The sequence below is a fragment of the Procambarus clarkii genome, chromosome 43 (genome assembly GCF_040958095.1).
Source record: "Procambarus clarkii isolate CNS0578487 chromosome 43, FALCON_Pclarkii_2.0, whole genome shotgun sequence".
In the NCBI taxonomy this organism is placed as follows: domain Eukaryota; kingdom Metazoa; phylum Arthropoda; class Malacostraca; order Decapoda; family Cambaridae; genus Procambarus; species Procambarus clarkii.
In genome coordinates this window covers 10,153,921-10,169,217 of record NC_091192.1, presented here as the reverse complement: position 1 = coordinate 10,169,217, position 15,297 = coordinate 10,153,921, and the positions used below count along the sequence as shown (strand labels likewise).

The 15,297-nt window shown below is 53.4% G+C and overlaps 1 protein-coding gene across 1 annotated transcript in view; it reads right to left on the bottom strand.

Annotated features, from left to right (window-relative positions):
* The window catches only part of LOC123755723 (putative uncharacterized protein DDB_G0271606), a 41,168-nt gene extending 26,441 nt beyond the window's left edge, over positions 1–14,727 (bottom strand). Inside the window, exon 1 of the mRNA XM_045738464.2 lies at positions 14,339–14,727. The gene's annotated coding sequence lies outside the window, so the exon portion shown is untranslated. The remainder of the gene's footprint in view (positions 1–14,338) is intronic.
* Positions 14,728–15,297: the final 570 nt, after the last annotated feature.

Genomic DNA, 15,297 nt, shown 5'->3' with positions numbered 1-15,297 from the left:
CTTTTCTTCTAATGCCTCAGTGACTTTGTCATAATGGTCAAGTAACTGTGAGAGGCATGATCTTCCCGCTCTAAATCCATGTTGGCCTGGGTTGTGAAGGTCATTGGTCTCCATGAAACTAGTGACCTGACTCCTGATCACTCTCTCAAATACTTTTATTATGTGGGACGTTAGTGCAACTGGTCTATAATTCTTTGCCAATGCTTTGCTCCCTCCCTTGTGTTGAGCGGCTATGTCTGCTGCTTTAAGCGCATCTGGTATCTCCCCCGTGTCCAAGCTCTTCCTCCACACTATACTGAGAGCCTGTGCTACCGGCACTTTGCATTTCTTTATAAATATTGAATTCCATGAGTCTGGACCTGGGGCCGAGTGCATTTGCATATTGTCAATTTCTCTTTCAAAATCTGCCACGCTCGTGTTGATATCAGTTATATTTACAGGTGTTTGGATATCCCGCATAAAGAAGTTGTCTGGATCTTCCACTTTCATGCTGTGCATCGGAGTGCTAAACATGTCCTCATACTGCTTTTTTAGGATTTCACTAATTTCTTTGTCATCCTCGGTGTATGAACTTTCACTTGTACGAATAGGTCCAATACTGGCAGTGGTTTTTGCTTTTGATTTCGCATATGTGAAGAATTTTTTTTTCCTGAATTGCTTTTTGTTTTAGTTGCCTTTTCGTCACTCTGATGAGTGTTTAAATTTCTGCTCCATTTCTTCAATCTCACTGTTTAAATTATTCTTTCTTTGTATGGAGAGTCGTGTCTGCTTAAGCATTTCCGTTAATTTCTTCCTTCTTTTGTAGTGTCGTCTGCGTTCTCTTTCTACGTTGGACCTCTTTCTGGCTTTCCTCAAAGGAACATGTTTCAGACAGACTTCATAGGCTTCAGAAGTCAGTTTTTCTATTCCTTGTGTAGGATTTTTATTACTTAGAACATTTTCCATTTGAATGTTTGCAAGTTCCATGTTTATTTTCTCCCAGTCTATCCTCTTATTATTAAAATTGAGTTTATTGACTAACCCTTCTCGCTTGTTGTTGCTCTTGGGCCTACTACCGTTATTAATGTTAGTTTGCACTTCAATGAGCTTGTGGTCCGAGTACGTAGTGTCTGAGACAGTAATGTCTCTGATTAGCTCATCATTGTTCGTGAATATCAGGTCCATGAGGCGAATATGAGGCGACTCAACATGTGTGGTAGTGACAGGTGAGGCAACACGGGTGACAGTGCCATGTGAGGTGAGGCAACAGGAGTGACAGTGACATGTGAGGCGTGGCAGCAAGTGTACCAGTGCCATGTAAGGCGAGGCAACATGTGTAGCAGTGCCATGTGAGGCGAGGCAACATGAATGGAAGTGACATGCGAGGCGAGGCAGTGCCATGTGAAGCAAGACAACTTGTGTGGCAGTCATATGAGGCGAGGCAACATGTGAGGCACTGACATGTGTGGCAGTGACATGTGAGGCGAGGCAACTTGTGTGGCAGAGTCATATGAGGCGAGGCAGCATGTGTGGTAGTGCCATGTGAGGCGAGGCAGCATGTGTGGCAGTGTCATGTGAGGCGAGGCAGCATGTGTGGCAGTGCCATGTGAGGCGAGGCAGCATGTGTGGCAGTGCCATGTGAGGCGGGGCAGCATGTGTGGCAGTGACATGTGAGGCGGGGCAGCAAGTGTGGTAGTGCCATGTGAGATGAGGCAGCATGTGTGGCAGTGCCATGTGAGGCGAGACAGCATGTGTGGCAGTGACATGTGAGGCGAGGCAACATGTGTGGCAGTACCATGTGAGGCGAGATGACATGTATGACAGTGACATGTATGGCCAGGCAACATGTGTGGCAGTCACGTGAGGCAGCATGTGTGGCAGTGCCATGAGGTGAGGCAGCATGTGTGGCAGTGCCATGAGGTGAGGCAGCATGTGTGGCAGTGACATGTGAGGTGAGGCAGCATGTATGGCAGTGACATGTGAAGAGAGGCAACATGTGTGGCAGTGACATATGGCGAAGCAACGTGGGACAGTGACATGTATGGCGAAGCAACATGTGTGGCAGTGTTATGTGAGGCGAGGCAGCATGTGTGGCAATGACATGTGAGGCGAGGCAGAATGTGTGGCAGTGCCATGTGAGGCGAGATGACATGTATGACAGTGACATGTATGGCCAGGCAACATGTGTGGCAGTGACATATGAGGAAACATGTGTGACAGTGCCATGTGAGGGGAGATGACATGTGTGACAGTGACATGTGAGGTGAGGCATATGTGTGGCAGTAACATGTGAGGCGAGATGACATGTGTGGCAGTGACATGTGAGGCGAGGCAATGTGTGGCAGTGACATGTGAGGCGAGGCACATGTGTGGCAGTGACATGTGAGGCGAGGCACATGTGTGGCAGTGACATGTGAGGCGAGGCACATGTGTAGCAGTGACATGTGAGGCGAGGAAACACGTGTAGCAGTGCCATGTGAGGCGAGGCACATGTGTGGCAGTCACGTGAGGCAGCATGTGTGGCAGTGCCATGAGGTGAGGCAGCATGTGTGGCAGTGCCATGAGGTGAGGCAGCATGTGTGGCAGTGACATGTGAGGTGAGGCAGCATGTGTGGCAGTGACATGTGAAGCGAGGCAACGTGCCTGACAGTGACATGTGAAGCGAGGCAGCATGTGTGGCAGTGCCATGTGAGGTGAGATACCATGTGTGGCAGTGACATGCGAGGCGAGGCAACGTGCCTGACAGTGACATGTGAAGCGAGGCAACATGTGTGGCAGTGACATGTGAAGCGAGGCAACATGTGTGGCAGTGACATGTGAGGCGAGGCAGCATGTGTGGCAGTGGCATGTGAGGCGAGGCAGCATGTGTGGCAGTGACATGTGAAGCGAGGCAACGTGCCTGACAGTGACATGTGAAGCGAGGCAGCATGTGTGGCAGTGCCATGTGAGGTGAGATACCATGTGTGGCAGTGACATGCGAGGCGAGGCAACGTGCCTGACAGTGACATGTGAAGCGAGGCAACATGTGTGGCAGTGACATGTGAAGCGAGGCAACATGTGTGGCAGTGACATGTGAGGCGAGGCAGCATGTGTGGCAGTGGCATGTGAGGCGAGGCAGCATGTGTGGCAGTGACATGTGAAGCGAGGCAACGTGCCTGACAGTGACATGTGAAGCGAGGCAGCATGTGTGGCAGTGCCATGTGAGGTGAGATACCATGTGTGGCAGTGACATGCGAGGCGAGGCAACGTGCCTGACAGTGACATGTGAAGCGAGGCAACATGTGTGGCAGTGACATGTGAGGCGAGGCAACATGTGTGGCAGTGACATGTATGTAGAGACGTGTGTGGCAATGACATATGGTCAGGCAGCGTGTGGCAGTGAGGTGTGAGGCGAGGCAGCATGTGTGGCAGTGGCATGTGAGGCGAGGCAGCATGTGTGGCAGTGACATGTGAAACGAGGCAATAAGTGTGGCAGTGACATGTTGAGACGTGTGTGGCAGTGACATCTTGAGACGTGTGTGGCAGTGACATATATGTTGAGACGTGTGTGGCAGTGACATGTTGCGAGGCTGCGTACGGGAAAGACATGCGAGGCGAGGCAACTCATACAAAAGATTACATGGATGGTGAAATCTGGATTCCAAATTATAATTTATATAGATGTGAAAGAAAAACTAGGTCAAATGGAGGAGTAGGTCTGTATATTGAAGAAGACCTGGTATGCACAGAACTACTAAACTCAACTAATGAGGTGGTAGAGGTACTTGGAATTAAGGTAGAGAAACTGAACCTAATTATTATTCTAATATATAAACCGCCATATACAACGGTTGAGGAATTCACAGAGCAGATGCACAAAATAGAGAACATCCTTGATAACCTAGCAAACCCAGCTCCAGATATTATCTTCCTTGGAGATTTCAATTTACCAAGTCTAAGATGGAGAATGGCAAACAAATATCATAGCAGGGAATGACCCGGGAAATAACCAACCACAGGTCAGAGAACTTTTAAGATTCTGTGACAAATTCTCGCTCAATCAACAGATTACAGGACCAACTAGGAATGAAAACACACTAGACTTGTTATTCACAAACAATGATGAACTAATCAGAGACATCACAATCCCAGATACTTCATATTCAGACCAGAAGCTCATTGAAGTGCGAACTAGCATAAATAACGGTAGTAGGTCTAAGAGACCCAACAAGCGAGAAGGAATATTCAATCAATTCAATTTCAACAATAAGAGGATTGACTTGGAAAAAATAAATATAGACCTTGCAACCATTCAGTGGGAGACGGTCTTAAGCGACAAAACTCCCACACAGGGAATAGCTCAACTGACAGCTGAAGCTTACCAGGTCTGCTTGAAGCACGTGCCTGTGAGGAGGGGCAGAAAGAGGACCACTCTAGAAAGAGAACGCAGACGACTGTACAGGAGAAGGAAAAAAAATAACGGAAATGCTTCAGCAGACACAACTATCACAAGCAAGGAAAACAAGCCTAAGCAGGGAGATTGAGGAAATAGAACAAACGTTGAAGCGATCATATGAGGCTGAGGAAATGGAATTGAAACAGAAAGCTATACAAGAGATAAGGAAAAATCCAAAATATTTTTTCACATACGCAAAATCAAAATCCAAAACCTCGACCAGTATTGGACCGTTAATTACTACTGAAGGTACGTACACAGAGGACAACAGAGATTAGTGAAATTCTAAGAAGCCAGTATGAGGATATGTTTAGCACACCAATAAACAACATGAAAGTTGATGACCCAGACAGCTTCTTTATGGATGACATTCAAGCTGCAGATAATATAACGGATATTAACACAAACTCAGAAGACTTTGAAAGAGAATTTGACAATATGCCTATGCACTAGGTCCTGGGCCTGACTCATGGAATTCAATATTCATAAAGAAATGTAAAGTACCAGTAGCGAGAGCACTCAGCGTAATATGGAGAAAGAGCCTAGATACAGGGGAGATACCAGCAGCACTTAAATCTGCAGATATAGCTCCGTTGCACAAGGGGGGGGAGTAAAGTCTTGGCAAAAAATTATAGGCCAGTTGCACTAACATCACACATAATAAAAGTGGGTTGAAAGAGTGATTAGGAGTCAAATTTATAGTTTTATGGAAAACAATGAATTGCACAATCCAGGACAACATGGATTTAGAGCGGGAAGATCCTGTCTGTCACAGTTACTCAACCACTATGACAAAATCACAGAAGCCCTAGAAGAAAAGCAAAATGCAGATGTTGTATACACAGACTTTGCAAAGGCGTTTGACAAATGTGACCATGGGGTGATAGCACACAAAATGAGGTCAATGGGAATAACTGGTAAAGTAGGACGCTGGATACTCAATTTCCTGTCGAACAGAACACAAAGAGTAAGTCAATCAGATAAAATCGAGTCCAAGCGATGTTAAAAGCTCTGTACCTCAGGGTACTGTCCTTGCACCGCTACTGTTCCTTATTCTCATATCTGATATAAACAAAAATACAAGTCACAGCTTCGTGTCGTCCTTAGCAGATGACACAAAAATCAGCATAAAAATTTCCTCTGCTGAAGACATTGAAAAACTACAAGCAGATGTCAACAAAGTTTTCGATTGGGCAGCAGAAAATAACATGATGTTTAACAGTGATAAATTTCAGGTACTCAGGTACGGCAAAAATGAGGATCTGAAACATAATACAGGGTACAAAACACAATCGAATCTTCCCATAGTAGAAAAACAGCATGTCAAGGATTTGGGAATAATGATGTCCGACGATCTAACGTTTAGGGAGCATAACCAAGCAAATATCGCGTCAGCCAGAAAAATGATAGGATGGATTACGAGAACTTTCAAATCCAGGGATCCCATCACAATGGTTGTACTCTTCAAGTCACTTGTGTTGTCCCGTCTCGAGTACTGCTCAGTACTCACTTCCCCCTTCAGAGCAGGGGAGATTGCTGAAATAGAGGGAATACAGAAAACATATACGGCACGCATAGACGAGATAAAACACCTAAATTATTGGGATCGTCTCAAAGCTCTCCAAATGTACTCTCTAGAAAGGAGACGAGAGAGATACCAAATAATATACACATGGAAAATACTGGAGGGTCAGGTCCCAAATCTACACAGTAAAATAACAACGTTCTGGAGTGAACGATATGGAAGAAAATGCAGAATAGAACCAGTGAAGAGCAGAGGTGCCATAGGCACAATCAGAGAACACTGTATAAACATCAGGGGTCCGCGGTTGTTCAACATCCTCCCAGCTAGCATGAGAAATATTGCCGGAACAACCGTGGACATCTTCAAGAGAAAACTGGACTGTTTTCTAAGAGAAGTTCCGGATCAGACGGGCTGTGGTGGGTATGTGGCCCTACGGGCTGTGGTGGGTATGTGGCCCTGCGGGCTGTGGTGGGTATGTGGTCCACCAGGGCTGTTGCTTGGAGCCGCTCCAAGCAACAGCCTGGTGGACCAGACTCTCACAAGTCGAGTCTGGCCTCGGGCCGGGCTTGGGGAGTAGAAGAACTCCCAGAACCCCATCAACCAGGTATCAACCAGGTATCAACATGGGTGGCAGTGACGTGTGACGCGAGGCAACATGTGTGGCAGTGACGTGTGACGCGAGGCAACATGTGTGGCAGTGACGTGTGACGCGAGGCAACATGTGTGGCAGTGACGTGTGACGCGAGGCAACATGTGTGGCAGTGACGTGTGACGCGAGGCAACATGTGTGGCAGTGACGTGTGACGCGAGGCAACATGTGTGGCAGTGACGTGTGACGCGAGGCAACATGTGTGGCAGTGACGTGTGACGCGAGGCAACATGGGTGGCAGTGACGTGTGACGCGAGGCAACATGGGTGGCAGTGACGTGTGACGCGAGGCAACATGGGTGGCAGTGACGTGTGACGCGAGGCAACATGGGTGGCAGTGACGTGTGACGCGAGGCAACATGTGTGGCAGTGACGTGTGACGCGAGGCAACATGTGTGGCAGTGACGTGTGACGCGAGGCAACATGGGTGGCAGTGACGTGTGACGCGAGGCAACATGGGTGGCAGTGACGTGTGACGCGAGGCAACATGGGTGGCAGTGACGTGTGACGCGAGGCAACATGGGTGGCAGTGACGTGTGACGCGAGGCAACATGGGTGACAGTGACGTGTGACGCGAGGCAACATGGGTGGCAGTGACGTGTGACGCGAGGCAACATGGGTGGCAGTGACGTGTGACGCGAGGCAACATGGGTGGCAGTGACGTGTGACGCGAGGCAACATGGGTGGCAGTGACGTGTGACGCGAGGCAACGTGGGTGACAGTGACGTGTGACGCGAGGCAACGTGGGTGGCAGTGACGTGTGACGCGAGGCAACGTGGGTGGCAGTGACGTGTGACGCGAGGCAACGTGGGTGGCAGTGACGTGTGACGCGAGGCAACGTGGGTGGCAGTGACGTGTGACGCGAGGCAACGTGGGTGGCAGTGACGTGTGACGCGAGGCAACGTGGGTGGCAGTGACGTGTGACGCGAGGCAACGTGGGTGGCAGTGACGTGTGACGCGAGGCAACGTGGGTGGCAGTGACGTGTGACGCGAGGCAACGTGTGTGGCAGTGACGTGTGACGCGAGGCAACGTGTGTGGCAGTGACGTGTGACGCGAGGCAACGTGGGTGGCAGTGACGTGTGACGCGAGGCAACGTGTGTGGCAGTGACGTGTGACGCGAGGCAACGTGTGTGGCAGTGACGTGTGACGCGAGGCAACGTGTGTGGCAGTGACGTGTGAGGCGAGGCAACGTGTGTGGCAGTGACGTGTGAGGCGAGGCAACGTGTGTGGCAGTGACGTGTGTGGCGAGGCAACGTGTGTGGCAGTGACGTGTGAGGCGAGGCAACGTGTGTGGCAGTGACGTGTGTGGCGAGGCAACGTGTGAGGCGAGGCAACATGTGTGGCAGTGACGTGTGAGGCGAGGCAACATGTGTGGCAGTGACGTGCGAGGGGAGGCAACATGTGTGGCAGTGACGTGCGAGGCGAGGCAACATGTGTGGCAGTGACGTGCGAGGCGAGGCAACATGTGTGGCAGTGACGTGTGAGGCGAGGCAACATGTGTGGCAGTGACGTGTGAGGCGAGGCAACATGTGTGGCAGTGACGTGTGAGGCGAGGCCACATGTGTGGCAGTGACGTGTGAGGCGAGGCCACATGTGTGGCAGTGACGTGTGAGGCGAGGCCACATGTGTGGCAGTGACGTGTGAGGCGAGGCCACATGTGTGGCAGTGACGTGTGAGGCGAGGCCACATGTGTGGCAGTGACGTGTGAGGCGAGGCAACATGTGTGGCAGTGACGTGTGAGGCGAGGCAACATGTGTGGCAGTGACGTGTGAGGCGAGGCAACATGTGTGGCAGTGACGTGTGAGGCGAGGCAACATGTGTGGCAGTGACGTGTGAGGCGAGGCAACATGTGTGGCAGTGACGTGTGAGGCGAGGCAACATGTGTGGCAGTGACGTGTGAGGCGAGGCAACATGTGTGGCAGTGGCGTGTGAGGCGAGGCAACATGTGTGGCAGTGGCGTGTGAGGCGAGGCAACATGTGTGGCAGTGGCGTGTGAGGCGAGGCAACATGTGTGGCAGTGACGTGTGAGGCGAGGCAACATGTGTGGCAGTGACGTGTGAGGCGAGGCAACATGTGTGGCAGTGACGTGTGAGGCGAGGCAACATGTGTGGCAGTGACGTGTGAGGCGAGGCAACATGTGTGGCAGTGACGTGTGAGGCGAGGCAACATGTGTGGCAGTGACGTGTGAGGCGAGGCAACATGTGTGGCAGTGACGTGTGAGGCGAGGCAACATGTGTGGCAGTGACGTGTGAGGCGAGGCAACATGTGTGGCAGTGACGTGTGAGGCGAGGCAACATGTGTGGCAGTGACGTGTGAGGCGAGGCAACATGTGTGGCAGTGACGTGTGAGGCGAGGCAACATGTGTGGCAGTGACGTGTGAGGCGAGGCAACATGTGTGGCAGTGACGTGTGAGGCGAGGCAACATGTGTGGCAGTGACGTGTGAGGCGAGGCAACATGTGTGGCAGTGACGTGTGAGGCGAGGCAACATGTGTGGCAGTGACGTGTGAGGCGAGGCAACATGTGTGGCAGTGACGTGTGAGGCGAGGCAACATGTGTGGCAGTGACGTGTGAGGCGAGGCAACGTGTGTGGCAGTGACGTGTGAGGCGAGGCAACGTGTGTGGCAGTGACGTGTGAGGCGAGGCAACGTGTGTGGCAGTGACGTGTGAGGCGAGGCAACGTGTGTGGCAGTGACGTGTGAGGCGAGGCAACATGTGTGGCAGTGACGTGTGAGGCGAGGCAACATGTGTGGCAGTGACGTGTGAGGCGAGGCAACATGTGTGGCAGTGACGTGTGAGGCGAGGCAACATGTGTGGCAGTGACGTGTGAGGCGAGGCAACATGTGTGGCAGTGACGTGTGAGGCGAGGCAACATGTGTGGCAGTGACGTGTGAGGCGAGGCAACATGTGTGGCAGTGACGTGTGAGGCGAGGCAACATGTGTGGCAGTGACGTGTGAGGCGAGGCAACATGTGTGGCAGTGACGTGTGAGGCAACATGTGTGGCAGTGACGTGTGAGGCAACATGTGTGGCAGTGACGTGTGAGGCAACATGTGTGGCAGTGACGTGTGAGGCAACATGTGTGGCAGTGACGTGTGAGGCAACATGTGTGGCAGTGACGTGTGAGGCAACATGTGTGGCAGTGACGTGTGAGGCAACATGTGTGGCAGTGACGTGTGAGGCAACATGTGTGGCAGTGACGTGTGAGGCAACATGTGTGGCAGTGACGTGTGAGGCAACATGTGTGGCAGTGACGTGTGAGGCGAGGCAACATGTGTGGCAGTGACGCGTGAGGCGAGGCAACATGTGTGGCAGTGACGCGTGAGGCGAGGCAACATGTGTGGCAGTGACGCGTGAGGCGAGGCAACATGTGTGGCAGTGACGCGTGAGGCGAGGCAACATGTGTGGCAGTGACGCGTGAGGCGAGGCAACATGTGTGGCAGTGACGCGTGAGGCGAGGCAACATGTGTGGCAGTGACGCGTGAGGCGAGGCAACATGTGTGGCAGTGACGCGTGAGGCGAGGCAACATGTGTGGCAGTGACGCGTGAGGCGAGGCAACATGTGTGGCAGTGACGTGTGAGGCGAGGCAACATGTGTGGCAGTGACGTGTGAGGCGAGGCAACATGTGTGGCAGTGACGTGTGAGGCGAGGCAACATGTGTGGCAGTGACGTGTGAGGCGAGGCAACATGTGTGGCAGTGACGTGTGAGGCGAGGCAACATGTGTGGCAGTGACGTGTGAGGCGAGGCAACATGTGTGGCAGTGACGTGTGAGGCGAGGCAACATGTGTGGCAGTGACGTGTGAGGCGAGGCAACATGTGTGGCAGTGACGTGTGAGGCGAGGCAACATGTGTGGCAGTGACGTGTGAGGCGAGGCAACATGTGTGGCAGTGACGTGTGAGGCGAGGCAACATGTGTGGCAGTGACGTGTGAGGCGAGGCAACATGTGTGGCAGTGACGTGTGAGGCGAGGCAACATGTGTGGCAGTGACGTGTGAGGCGAGGCAACATGTGTGGCAGTGACGTGTGAGGCGAGGCAACATGTGTGGCAGTGACGTGTGAGGCGAGGCAACATGTGTGGCAGTGACGTGTGAGGCGAGGCAACATGTGTGGCAGTGACGTGTGAGGCGAGGCAACATGTGTGGCAGTGACGTGTGAGGCGAGGCAACATGTGTGGCAGTGACGTGTGAGGCGAGGCAACATGTGTGGCAGTGACGTGTGAGGCAACATGTGTGGCAGTGACGTGTGAGGCAACATGTGTGGCAGTGACGTGTGAGGCAACATGTGTGGCAGTGACGTGTGAGGCAACATGTGTGGCAGTGACGTGTGAGGCAACATGTGTGGCAGTGACGTGTGAGGCAACATGTGTGGCAGTGACGTGTGAGGCAACATGTGTGGCAGTGACGTGTGAGGCAACATGTGTGGCAGTGACGTGTGAGGCAACATGTGTGGCAGTGACGTGTGAGGCAACATGTGTGGCAGTGACGTGTGAGGCAACATGTGTGGCAGTGACGTGTGAGGCGAGGCAACATGTGTGGCAGTGACGCGTGAGGCGAGGCAACATGTGTGGCAGTGACGCGTGAGGCGAGGCAACATGTGTGGCAGTGACACGTGAGGCGAGGCAACATGTGTGGCAGTGACGCGAGGCGAGGCAACATGTGTGGCAGTGACGCGTGAGGCGAGGCAACATGTGTGGCAGTGACGCGTAAGGCGAGGCAACATGTGTGGCAGTGACGCGTGAGGCGAGGCAACATGTGTGGCAGTGACGCGTGAGGCGAGGCAACATGTGTGGCAGTGACGTGTGTGAGGCGAGGCAACATGTGTGGCAGTGACGTGTGAGGCGAGGCAACATGTGTGGCAGTGACGTGTGAGGCGAGGCAACATGTGTGGCAGTGACGTATGAGGCGAGGCAACATGTGTGGCGAGGCAACATGTGTGGCAGCGACGTGTGAGGCGAGGCAACATGTGTGGCAGCGACGTGTGATGAGAGGCAACATGTGTGGCAGCGACGTGTGAGGCGAGGCAACATGTGTGGCAGTGACGTGTGAGGCGAGGCAACATGTGTGGCAGTGACGTGTGAGGCGAGGCAACATGTGTGGCAGTAACGTGTGAGGCGAGGCAACATGTGTGGCAGTGACGTGTGAGGTGAGGCATGTGTGGCAGTGCCATGTGAGGTGAGGCATGTGTGGCAGTGACATGTGAGGGCGAGGCCACATGTGTGGCAGTGACATGTGAGGGCGAGGCCACATGTGTGGCAGTGACATGTGAGGGCGAGGCCACATGTGTGGCAGTGACATGTGAGGGCGAGGCCACATGTGTGGCAGTGACATGTGAGGGCGAGGCCACATGTGTGGCAGTGACATGGGGAAGCAACGTGGGACAGTAACAAGTGAGGCGAGGCAACATATGTGGCAGTGACGTGTGAGGCAAGGCAACATGTGAGACAGTGACAAGTGAGGCGAGGCAACATATGTGGCAGTGACGTGTGAGGCAAGGCAACATGTGAGGCGAGGCAACATGTGTGGCAGTGACGTGAGGCTAGGCCACATGAGTGGCAGTGACATGTATGCCGAGACAACATGTGGGGCAGTGACATGTATGGCGAGACAACATGTGGGGCAGTGACATGTATGGCGAGACATGTGGGGCAGTGACATGTATGGCGAGACATGTGGGGCAGTGACATGTATGGCGAGACATGTGGGGCAGTGACATGTATGGCGAGACAACATGTGGGGCAGTGACATGTATGGCGAGACAACATGTAGGGCAGTGACATGTATGGCGAGGCAACATGTGTGGCAGTGTCATATGACGCGAAGCAGGATGTGTGGCAGTGATATGGTGAAGCAACGCGGGACAGTGACATGTATGGCGAGGCAACATGTGTGGCAGTGACAGGTGAGGCGAGGCAACATGTGTGGCAGTGACAGGTGAGGCGAGGCAACATGTGTGGCAGTGACATGTGAGGCGAAGCAACATGTGTGGCAGTGATATGGTGAATCAACGTGGGACAGTGACATGTATGGCGAGGCAACATGTGTGGCAGTGACAGGTGAGGCGAGGCAACATGTGTGGCAGTGACAGGTGAGGCGAGGCAACATGTGTGGCAGTGACATGTATGGCGAGGCAACATGTGTGGCAGTGACAGGTGAGGCGAGGCAACATGTGTGGTGAGGCAGCATGTGTGGCGAGGCAGCATGTGTGGCAGTGTCATGTGTGGCGAGGCGTCATGTGTGGCAGTGTCATGTGTAGCAGTGTCATGTGTGGCGAGGCGTCACGTGTGGCAGTGTCATGTGTGGCGAGGCGTCATGTGTGGCGAGGCAGCATGTGTGGCAGTGTCATGTGTGGCAGTGCCATGTGTGGCGAGGCAGCATGTGTGGCAGTGCCATGTGTGGCGAGGCAGCATGTGTGGCAGTGCCATGTGTGGCGAGGCAGCATGTGTGGCAGTGTCATGTGTGGCGAGGCAGCATGTGTGGCAGTGCCATGTGTGGCGAGGCAGCATGTGTGGCAGTGTCATGTGTGGCGAGGCAGCATGTGTGGCAGTGTCATGTGTGGCGAGGCAGCATGTGTGGCAGTGTCATGTGTAGCGAGGCGGCATGTGTGGCAGTGTCATGTGTGGCGAGGCGGCATGTGTGGCAGTGTCATGTGTGGCGAAACAGCATGTGTGGCAGTGTCATGTGTGGCGAGGCAGCATGTGTGGCAGTGTCATGTGTGGCGAGGCAGCATGTGGCAGTGTCATGTGTGGCGAGGCAGCATGTGTGGCAGTGTCATGTGTGGCGAGGCGGCATGTGTGGCAGTCATGTGTGGCAGTCATGTGTGGCGAGGCAGCATGTGTGGCAGTGTCATGTGTGGCGAGGCAGCATGTGTGGCGAGGCGGCATGTGTGGCAGTGTCATGTGTGGCGAAACAGCATGTGTGGCAGTGTCATGTGTGGCGAGGCAGCATGTGTGGCAGTGTCATGTGTGGCGAGGTAGCATGTGTGGCAGTGTCATGTGTGGCAGTGTCATGTGTGGCGAGGCAGCATGTGTGGCAGTGTCATGTGTGGCGAGGCAGCATGTGTGGCAGTGTCATGTGTGGCGAGGCAGCATGTGTGGCGAGGCAGCATGTGTGGCAGTGTCATGTGTGGCGAGGCAGCATGTGTGGCAGTGTCATGTGTAGCGAAGCGGCATGTGTGGCAGTGTCATGTGTGGCGAGGCAGCATGTGTGGCAGTGTCATGTGTGGCGAGGCAGCATGTGTGGCAGTGTCATGTGTGGCGAGGCAGCATGTGTGGCAGTGTCATGTGGGGCGAGGGAGCATGTGTGGCAGTGACATGTGAGGCGAGGCAACATGTGTAGCAGTGAGATGTGAGGCGAGGCAACATGTGTAGCAGTGACATGTGAGGCGAGGCGAGGCAACATGTGTTACAGTGACATGTGAGACGAGGCAACATGTGTGGCGAGGCAACATGTGTGGCAGTGTCATGTAAGGCGAGGCAACATGTGTTACAGTGTCATGTGAGGCGAGGCAACATGTGTGGCAGTGACATGTGAGACGAGGTAACATGTGTGGTAGTGACATGTGTGGCGAGGCAGCATGTGTTACAGTGTCATGTGTGGCGAGGCAACATGTGTGGCAGTGACAGGCCAGGTGAGAGGCAGTGTAACAAGTGTATGGAGTGTTGAGGGTGTAGACCACAGTATAGGGAGGTGAGGAAGGAGTGTGAGTGGTGGTGGTGGTGGGCGTGAGGGCGGACAGGTTAGTACTATAGTTACCTGGGGTTGCTCAGCTGGTGTGGTGCATTAATGGTGGTGATGGTGGGGCTCCCAGCTCCAACACACGCCCGCTCCTCCCCACACTTCTCTCTCCCTCCCCCACTGTCACAGCAACCACGACAACCTTAACTTGTGGCTCAACATAACACATCACAACCCGCTCCCGAGGCTCCCAACTCACTCATAATCGCCTTCAGGTAAGCACATAATTAATATTTGCATATTTCACACTTCTGCACAAGAGCACGACACTGGTATCACCGGGGGTATCTCAAGAACGCACCGGGACGCGGGACGACGACGCCTCAGGTGATCATCATGACACCAGATACGCGCACCTTAACTGAAATAAAGCCCGTCCACAACTGTGCAGGAGAAGATGGCAGCTGATTACCCATAATGCCATCTGCGCGCCACCCGCCCGTTCCCGCCACGCTCCGCGCAGCAGACGAATTTTTTTACCGCGCGCGCCACCTTCAAACTGTGTTCTGGCCGCCTGCCTCCCCTCCTGCAGAGTGGCATGCTCTCCTTGTGTCATGCATTCCGTGTCATGCCTCCAGTGTCAACGCGCACCACCTTCAAGCTGTGTCCTGGCCGCCTGCCTCCCCTCCTGCAGCTTGACATGCTCTCCTTATATTCACCTAGTTATGCTTGTGAGAGTTGAACTCTGCTCTGTCGGCCCGCCTCTCAACTGTCAATCAGTCAACTGTTACTAACTACTAATTATTTTTTTTCACACACACATACACCCACCCACCCAGGAAGTAGCCCGTAACAGCTGTCTAACTCCCAAGTACCTATTTACTGCTAGGTCACAGGGGCAGCAGGGTGAAAGAAACGCTGCCCATTTGTTTCTGCCGGCACCGGAAATCGAACCCGGGTCACAGGATTACAAGTCCCGCGCGCTGTCCACTCAGCTATCATCCCATGGGATGATAGCTGTCTACTCGTCCCATGTC